The sequence below is a fragment of the Heterocephalus glaber genome, unplaced genomic scaffold (assembly GCF_053883595.1).
Source record: "Heterocephalus glaber isolate CG9 unplaced genomic scaffold, H.glaber_assembly_v1.0 deba00001481, whole genome shotgun sequence".
Lineage (NCBI taxonomy): Eukaryota > Metazoa > Chordata > Mammalia > Rodentia > Bathyergidae > Heterocephalus > Heterocephalus glaber.
Genome location: NW_028258317.1, coordinates 46,086,568 through 46,097,276, shown reverse-complemented (window position 1 = coordinate 46,097,276; position 10,709 = coordinate 46,086,568).

Below are 10,709 nucleotides of genomic sequence, written 5' to 3'. Positions count from 1 at the left end.
AAAAGTATGAACATAGATAGAAATTTGTTTAACAAAACAAACTATTAGAAGTCAGATCTGGCAGGATGTAGAAAGTGGTTTTGTTATAGGGATGGCAGTGTTGGTTCAGCACTGGAAGATCCACCCCCAAAAGTCATCATTTGAGAGTCCCTTTTTCTAACATCCTTGCCATATTTGTCATTAGTCATTATTTTGTCTTTTGATAATAGCCATTCTTACTGGAGTTAAGATGTTATTGTAGTTTTTATATGCATATCCCTGGTAGCTAATGATACTGTTCATTTGTTGGCCATTTATATTTTTTCTCTTGAGAAATGTCCATAAAGATCATTTGCAGATAATTTTTTATTTTATTAGTACATGTTTGCAATTCATACAGTTTATAATCATCTTGGGGAATGGTTACATGTACATATTACAGCTTTTTTTTTTTTTTAAATCTCTTTCCCCTTTCCTCCTCCTTCCCCATCCTGCTCAGGTTCCTCTATCCCCTTTTTCGTACTTGTTAATATTATTTAATATTTAATATTATTTGTCTTAGTTCATATTATGGCAAATGGTGCTCACATTAATTGAAGTTATTAGGTTCTTGTACATGGCCTCTCATTTCCTCTTCCCCTCCTTCTCACCCCTTGCCCTTGTTCCCACTTCCTCGGACCACTTCCCTATTGCAAGAGATCCATACCCTTGTCTCTTTCTATCCCTTCTTTATCATTTTCTTTGTTTACATTTTGCCTCATGCAAATGAAAGATACCATACAGTATTTAAACTTGCGTGTCTGGTTTCATTCAACATTATATTTTCCAGATTTGCAGATCATTTTTAATTGATTTTTTTGTTGTTGTTGTTGAGTTTTTTTGAGTTCCTTATATATTTTGGCTATTAGTTCCTTGCCAGATACTTTGCAGATATTCTCTCCCATCCTGCAGATTGTCTCTTCAGTCTGTTGATTGTTTCTTTTCCTGTGTAGAAAATTCTTAGTTTTATATAATTCTACTTGTCTATTTTTGCTTTTGTTTCCTGCACTTTTGGGATGATTTAAAAAGTCATTGTCTATACTGGTGTTTTCTTCTAGTAGAGTTCCATATCTTACTTTTAGGTCTTTGACCATTTTGGTCAAAAATGACCCTGTCATTTTTGTACAGGGTGAAAGATAGAGGTCAATTTCCATCTTCTGCAGGTTGATGTCGTTTTTCCAGCACCATGTATTGAAGAGGCAGTCCTTTATCTAATGTTATTGACACTTTTATTGAGAATCAGCTGACTAGTTATATGGTTTATTTCTGGGAGATTGCTTCTGTTTAATTAGTCTATTTGTTTTATGCCAGTTTTCATGCTGTTTTGATTACTATTATTCTGTAGTGTGTCTTGAAACTAGCTAGGTATTGTGATGTTTCTAGCTTTTTTTTATTCAAGATTGCTTTGACTATGCTTCCATATGAATTTTAGGATTTCTTTTTCTAGTTCCATGAAGCATGCTATTGGTATTCTGATAGGTATTGTGTTAAATGTGTACATTACTTTGGCTAGTACGGACATTTTGAATGGTTTATTTAAAATCTTACTATGTTTTGAAGTACTTTATTTTTATAAATTTCCCTCTTAGGACTGATTTTGCTGTTTTCCATAAATTTTGATATGTTGTGTTTCTGTTTTCATTTGTTTTTAGAACTTTGTTTTCTTTTCAGGTTGAAATTTTGTTGTTTAACATAATATTGTTTTAAGATATACAGGAAAAGAGATACAGTCAGTATTGAGGCATCATCAAACTAATAGAACACAATACAATTTTTTACTATTAACTAATAGAACACAGTGTATTTTTATTATGGTAAAACAGGGTGGATGGACACGATTGAGAAATTTTTTAATTTCCCTTTTGATCTTTTCAGTGACTCATTGCTTATGCAATAATGTGTTCTTCAGTCTCCTTGCATTTGTTACCATTTCTAAAGTTTCTTTTGTTCTTTATTGTAGGAACCAGCCTACAAGCTCGAACCTGACTAAGGGTTGATGAGGATGAAAAATAAAGAGACACAGAAATACGTTAAAATCTGGGGGGGCCAAGGGGCTCATGTCTCCCTTCGACACAAAGCCCCATATGACTGGTGAGCCTTGGCTTTATTCATTCAGACACGGGCACAAGCAATTAGATTCCACAGGATTTATCTGTCTCCCACCCACCTCAGTACTTCTCCAGGTAAACAACTTAACCTCAGGTGTTTTTACTTTTCCCTGCAGCATGTTAGCACACTTGCATGCCCTCTTCTCAGTGTTCACCAAGGAGGCCAGTTAGGCCTCATTCTTCCCATCTTATCTCCACACTTTATTTCTAATTTTATTCCATTGTTGTCAAAAAAGATACATGATAGGATTTCAGTTTTTAAAAATTTGTTGAAGCTTGCTTTTTGGGTCCAATATATAGTCTATTCTCTACAGATGTGAGATGAACTTTTCTGTCAATGTCTGTTAGGTCTGTGTGACCTACAAAAGTGGTCCCCAACCCCTGGGCCATGGATTGGTACTGGCCACACGGCAGAAGGTGAGCAGAAAGCAAACAAATGAAGCTTCATATTACTCTGTATTTATAGCCACACCTCTTAGCTCACATTACCTCCCAAATCCTACTTCCTGTCAGGGCAGTGGCAACAGTAGATTCTCATAGGAGCGTAAACCCTACTGTGAACTGTGCATATCATGCATATCATGGATCTAGTTTGCTCATGCCTTATGAAAATCTAATGTCTGATGATCTGAGGTGGAGCTGAAGAGGTGATGCTAGTGCTGGGGAGTGCCTTCAAATACAGATGAACATGAGCAGTGTTGTTTGACTACAAAGAGACTATAATCAATTACTTGAAGACTTATATCACAACCTTATCAGTGAATGGCAAGTGACAAGCTACATCTGGTGTTAGACTTTATAGTGCCAAGTGAATTGAAATACTTCACTTGTACAACAGCATCTGGTGGCAGGCTTTAAGTTAGACTCTGACACTTTTCTTAGACTGTGCATGGCGCACCCATTAGTTTATTTACCACTTCGGTCCATACCTATTTCCCACACTGAACACTTTTCTCAGTCAGTTTTGGTAAACCCATGAACTAACTCTAGCCAAAATGAATTTAAAAAGTCACTGGAGTGTTTCTTTGAAAAGGGGGTAAGAGACAATGATGAGACAGCTGAATACTCTAAGATTACTGGGAAAAAAAAACTGCATTTAAAAGAAAATACTAATGCCTACTTCAATTGTGGGTTTATTGCAAGAGGGGATTCACATTCTCCAAGCCTTCTTTGTATAATATGTGGCAACCAGCTGTCCAAGGAATCCATAACACTTTCAAAACTGCTTTGTCAAATGGAGACCAAGCACCCTGCATTAAAAGACAAGCCTTTGGAATTTGTCAAAAGAAAAATAATATGAACCTGAAGAACAGAAGTACTTACTGAAGGTCACCACTTCATCAAAAGTGACTGTACTGAGAGCATCATTCTTAGTGGCTAACTACATTGCTCTAGATTAATAAAAGCTCTTACTGTTGGTGAAGAGTTAACCCTGGCTACTGCTAAGGATATTTGTTCTTGAACTTTTAGAAGAAGATGAAGTTTAAAAGATGGCAAAGTTCCTCTTTCAGCTAGCACCATAACTAGACAAATTGAAGAAACAGCAGAGGATAGCGAGGCACAATTGTTAGAGAGGATTAACAAGTCATTATGCTATACAATTCAGGTTAACATGTCTACTGATATTGGCAACAATGCTTATTTTGTGCAATAGATTTTTCGGGAGGATCTGCTTGAGGGTAAATAATGTGCATATTTGTTGCCAATGGCAAGGGTGCAGAACTATTCAAGTCTTTGAATGATTATGTACTAGGAAAACTGAATTGGTCATTATATACATGGATAAAAGCTTCTGCCATGACTGGACAGCTTTCTGGTTTCATTGTTTAGGTCAAAGAGGCCATTTCTGAATGTGAGCATGTCATCCATAGAGAAATATTGGAAAGCCAAAAAATGTCATCTGAAGTTAACATTTTATGGGATGTGATTAAAATTGTTGACCACATCAAGGTACATAGTTTTACCTCACATCTATATATGTAGCTCTGTGAGAACACAGAGCATACATGACTCCTCTTATACACAGATGTGAGATTGCTTTCTAAAGGCAAATCACTGGCTAGAGATTTTGAGCTATGAAAGCTGCTTCAGAGATTTCTTTTAGAAAACCAGTTACTACTAGTAGCACATTTCAGTGACACAGAATGAGTCATAAAACTTGCTTACTTGTATGATATATTCAAACTGCTCAATGAACTCAATATGTCACTTCAGGGGAGAACGACAACTGTGTTCGAATTGGCAGATAAAGTGGCTACATTAAAAGCTGAACTGGAATTTTTTGGGGCAACAAATAAACATTGACATTTTTGATGTTTCTAACATTAGCAGAGAAATTGAATGAGACTAACCCAGGGCCTTCTTTTTTCTAGCTAGTGCATACTCAGCTATCTCAACTTTCAAAAGAGTTTGAACATGACTTCCCTATTTCTGCCTTATCAAGAAGAACCAAACGAAAAATTGAGGGAAATTGTGACCTTCAAAAAAGCTTCTTGTCAGCAAATCATTAGAAATATCTACATTAATAAATTAAGGAAGATGAATAATTTCTTATTTTTTTCTCACCTCTTTGGGCATGTCATTTTATATTAGAAGAATAGAGATCAGGATGCATTACATGAAATTATGTCCTAGGAGAGACTGAAAACCTAGGGTTATAGCTGGATGAAGGTTTCAAAATTGCAAAGGAAACCAGTGTGGAATGTATATGAAAGTCAGTGGGTTAGAGATATTGGCAACATTTAAATGTGATAAGAGATTTCACTGCTCCCAGGGCAGAGGAGGTGAGCCAATCCTAGTGCCCAGGAGGAGGCTCCTCGGCTGCCTTTCCACTTCTCCCAGGGCAGAGGAGGTGAGTCAATCCCAGAGACCAAAAGGAGGCTCCCCGGCCGCCATCCCACCACTCCCAGAGCAGAGGAGGTGAGCCACGTGGGTGCCAGCAGCACCCCACCCCCCGCCAATGAGGAAATGAGAAGACACATAAACAAGCCTCAAAAACAGACTTCCAGATCACCTACAGCAACCCCAAAGGGAGACAAGACAGAACACTCTGATACTCAACCACCTGGACTCCCTGAATGGGCAACAAAAGAGGATCTGGAAAAAATGAAATCAGAAATAATTTCTCAGATAATAGCACAGATTGTGCCCATAGTGGAAGACATGATTAATAAATCTAGAGAGGAGCTGAGGAATATGATGGAATCCCAACATAGGAAACAAATGGAATCCATAAAACAGATGCAAACAGATTTCCAGGATATTAAAAACTCCATTGAAAGCTTATGCAGCAGAATGAACCAGTGTAAGGATAGAATTTCAGATATAGAAGATAAGATTCCAGTTAGTGACCAGGAAAAGAAAAATTGCTTTAAAATTGTCAGGGACCACGAGAAATCAATCTAGCAGCTGCTAGATGACACAAAGAAGAATAACATAAGACTGATTGGAGTCAATAAAGAAACAGGAGAGAGTGCAGATGACATAAAAAAACTGTTCACAGAAGTGATGGCAGAAAATTTCCCAAGCAGTGGAAAAGAACTTGACATACAGATAAGTGAGGCATATAGGACTCCAACTAGCCTTGATAAAAAAAATCTATACACAGGCATATAATAGGACTCCAGAAACCCAACAGAAGAACAAAGTTCTCCAAGCAGTCAGAGAAAAGAAACAAATCACATACAAAGGAAAGCCCATCAGAATCACAGCAGACTTCTCAACACAAACCATCAAGGCAAGAAGAGCTTGGAGAGACATATTACAAGCCCTAAAAGAAAACAACCTCCAACCCAGATTGATGTACCCTGCAAAACTATCTTTCAAAATGGATGGAGAAATAAGATACTTTCATGACAAAGAGCACCTTAGGAACTTCGTGAATACCAAACCAGCACTCCAAAGAATTTTACGCAATATCCTAGGAACAGACATTGAGGATCACAACCCCAGGAAGCAAAGCAGAATGAACCCATCTGGCATGACAAGAAATTAAATGGAAAGAGGGAGAACCCAACAAAAAGAAAAAGTCATGGCAATGACAAGTCAGTACGTTTCAGTTATAACCATCAATGTTAATGGTCTCAATTCACCAATCAAAAGAAATAGACTGGCAGAATGGGTCAAGAAGCAAAATCCAACAATATGCTGCATATAAGAAACACACTTCATTCAAAAGGAAACTCATAAACTGAAGGTTAAAGGGTGGAAAACAATACTCCATGTGACAGAACCTGAAAAAAAGCAGGAGTAGCTATCCTCTTGGCAGATCAAGTAGATTTCAAACCAACACTGATTAAGAGAGATGAAGAAGGACACTACATCCTTGTAAAGGGAAGAATCCAAGAGGAAGAGATGACAATCATAAATATCTATGCACCAAACACTAGTGCACCCAACTATATAAAACAAATACTAACGGACATGAAAAATCATATATGCACAATTGTAGTGGGGGACCTCAACACCCCACTGTCACAAATAGATAGATCAACTAGACTAAAAATAAGTAATGAAATACTAGAACTCAATCAAACTCTTGAACAAATGAACTTAACAGATGTTTACAGAGTCTTCCACCCCACAAAATCAGAATACACATTCTTCTCAGCTGCACATGGGTCATTCTCCAAAATTGACCACATACTCACACATAGAACATGTTTAAGTAAGTGCAAAGGAATTGAAGTTATCCCCTGTATATTATCAGACCATAGTGCAATGAAATTGGAGATTCATAGCAAAAGAAACTCAAAAAATTTCATAAACATGTGAAAATTGAACAACACACTTCTGAATAACCAATGGGTCACAGAGGAAATTAAAAAAGAAATCAGACAGTTCCTTCAATTAAATGACAATGACAATACAACATATGGGAATCTATGGGACACAATGAAAGCTGTCTTACGAGGGAAATTCATAGCAGTGAATATGCATATTAGGAAAACAGAATGAGCTCAATTAAACAACCTGATGCTGAACCTCAAGCTTCTAGATAAAGAAGAACAGGACAACCCCAAAGCTCATACAAGGGAGGAAATTATAAAGATTAGAGGAGAAATCAATGCAATGGAGACTAAGAGAACGATACAAAAAATCAATGAAGCCAAGAGTTCGTTCTTCGAAAGAGTCAACAAAATTAACAAACCCTTAGCCAACCTTATCAGAAAAAGGAAAGAAAAGGCCCAAATCCATGCAATTAGGAATGAAAAGGGTAAAATGACAACAGACCCAGCAGAAATCCAGAGGATTATCAATACCTACTTTCAGAACCTATACGCCAATAAGATGGACAACACAGAAGAAATGGACAGATTCCTAGATACATATGAATTACCAAAGTTGAACGAAGAAGACCTAAAAATTCTGAACAACCCAATATCAACCAATGAAATTGAAAATGTAATTAAAAACTTATCAACTAAGAAAAGCCCAGGCCCTGATGGCTTCACTGCTGAATTCTACCAGACATTTAGAGAGGAACTACTGCCACTACTGTTTAAACTCTTCAGTGAAATTGAAAGGGAAGCAATACTCCCAAATTCATTCCTGGAAGCAAGCATCACTTTGATCCCCAAAGCAGAGAAAGACCCAACGGAAAAAGAGAACTATAGGCCAATCTCACTAATGGACATATATACAAAAATCCTTAATAAGATAATGGCAAACAGAATGCAGAAGATCATCAAGAAGATCATACACCCTGATCAAGTGGGATTCATCCCAGGGATGCAGGGATGGTTCAATATACAAAAATCAATCAATGTAATACACTATATCAATAGAGCCAAGGACAAAAACCATATGATTATCTCCATAGACGCAGAAAAAGCACTTGACAAAATCCAACATGCATTTATGATAAAAACCCTACAAAAAATTGGAATAGATGGTCTCTACCTCAAACTGATAGAAGCCATCTATGAAAAACCAACAGCCAATATCATACTCAATGGTCAAAAACTGAAATCCTTCACACTAAAATCAGGAACAAGACAAGGATGTCCACTATCACCACTCCTGTTCAATACAGTTTCGGAAACATTAGCCACAGCAATTAGACAAGAGAAAGAAATAAAAGGAATAAAGATAGGTAAAGAAGAAGTCAAATTGTCATTATTTGCAGATGACATGATACTCTATATAGAAGACCCCAAGAACTCCACCAAAAGTCTTCTAGACTTAATAACCAAATTCAGTCAAGTAGCTGGTTACAAGGTCAACACACAAAAATCAATAGCTTTCCTCTACACCAATGACAGACTCACTGAGAGAGAAATAGGGCAAATAATTCCTTTCACAACAGCATCCAAAAAACTGAAATACCTAGGAATCATCCTAACGATAGAAATCAAAGACCTCTTCTCTGAAAACTATGGCACTCTGAAAAGAGAGATTGAAGATGATATCAGAAAATGGACAGACATCCCCTGCTCCTGGGTAGGAAGGATTAATAGAGTGAAAATGGCCATACTCCCAAAACTGCTATATAGATTTAATGCAATTCCAATTGAGATCCCAGCAGCATACTTCATAGACCTCGAGAAAACAATCCAAAAATTCATTTGGAACAAGAAGAGACCCAGAATAGCAAAAGCAATTCTAGGTAACAGAGACATGGCAGGGGGTATCACAATCCCCAACCTGCAACTCTACTACAAAGCTACTCTGATAAAAACAGCATGGTACTGGCAAAGAAACAGACTTGAGGACCAGTGGAACAGATTAGAAGATGCAGAAACAACGCCAGACACAATCAGCCATCTCATCTTTGACAGAGGAGCCAAACACCCTCACTGGAGGAAAGATAGCCTCTTTAATAAATGGTGCTGGAAAAATTGGGCTTCAACTTGCCAAAGATTAAAACTAGACCTATATCTCTCACCATGCACTAAACTAAAATCAAAATGGATTAAAGATCTAAATATTCAAATAGAAACTCTGAACCAGTTGGAACAGAGGTTAGGTAGAACCCTTGAAGACATCGGTGTAGGAAAAGATTTTATGAACAAAACCTCAGTTGTCCGTGAACTAGCACAATCAACAAATGGGATCTCTTCTTATTAAAAGGCTTCTGCAGAGCAAGAGAAACCACCAGCAGTGTGAAGAGACAACCCACAATGTGGGAAAAAATCTTCACCTTCTTTTCCTCGGACAAAGGTCTACTATCTCGAATCTATAAAGAACTTAAAAAGATCAGACCTTCCAAATTTAAAGACCCAATCCAAAAATGGGCATCTGAAATGAACAGACATTTCTCAGATAAAGAAGTAGAAATAGCAAATAAATACATGAAAAAATGTTCAACATCACTGGTCATTCAAGAGATGCAAATGAAAACAACACTGAGATTCCACTTCACTCCAGAAAGAATGGCTGCTGTTGTGAAATCAACCAATAACAAATGCTGGCGGGGCTGTGGGGAAAGAGGAACCCTGCTCCACTGCTGGTGGGAGTGTAGACTGGTGCAAGCACTGTGGAAATCAGTATGGAGATACCTCAAAGAACTAGGACTGGAAGTCCCATTTGACTCTGCTATTCCACTGGTGGGGATCTTCCCCAAAGAATTAAAAGAATCATACCACAGTGATATATGTGCACCCATGTTCATAGCAGCACAGTTTGTAATAGCTAAAACTTGGAAACAGCCCAAATGCTCATCAACTGGAGACTGGATAAAGAAAATATGGGTTTTTTAATAAAATGGAGTACTACTCAGCCATCAAAAATGAGAAATGAGAGACATTTATAGCTTAAGTGGATGCACATTGAGGCAATACTCTTAAGTGAAATAAATAGGACACACATGTGTAAATACCAAATAGTTTCTCTGGTGTGAGAAACTGAAAATGTAAATAAGGACTAAATGTACAATAGGTGATGTGAAATAGGAAGAAAAGGGGCAAAGGGGAAGGAAGTGCGTGAGCTAGGGGAAAGGATAGAAGGGAATGGGATTAATGTGAGAAAATGGAAAAATAGGCACAAAATCTTTGTAAATAGGGAAGACTGGAGGGGTTGAAGGGAGGGCTGGGCAAGGGTGAAAAATAAGAACCAAGAGAGACTATGTAAAGGTGCAAATTTCCAATGATGAATGTCATTATATTGTATACCTAAAATGTACCAATGATTAGAATGAATAATCGAAAATGTAAAATAGGAAGAAAAGGTCCAAAGGGGTAGGGGTAGTGGGAGGGGCAGGGGAAAGGAAAGAAGGGAAAGGAAAAATGATGAGAAATGGAAAAAATGGAAATAAAGTCTTTGTAAATAAGGAAGGGTGGAGGGCGTGAAGGGAGGGCTAGGAATGGGGAAAAACTAAGAACCAAGATGCATTATGTAAAGGTACAATTCCCAATGAGAAATGTAATTGTGTTGTATACCTACAATGTACCAATAAAAGAATTTAATAAAAAAATTAAATTAAATTAAAAAAACAAAGTTAATAGAGGAAAGGTTTATTTAGCTCACAGTTTGTAGAGGTTTCAGTTCGTGGTTGGCTGGCTCCAAGGCAGGGTGGCATGGCAGAGGGGCATCATAAGCAGAAGGCAGCAGGCAGCAAGCGACAGACAACAAGCAACAAGTGAC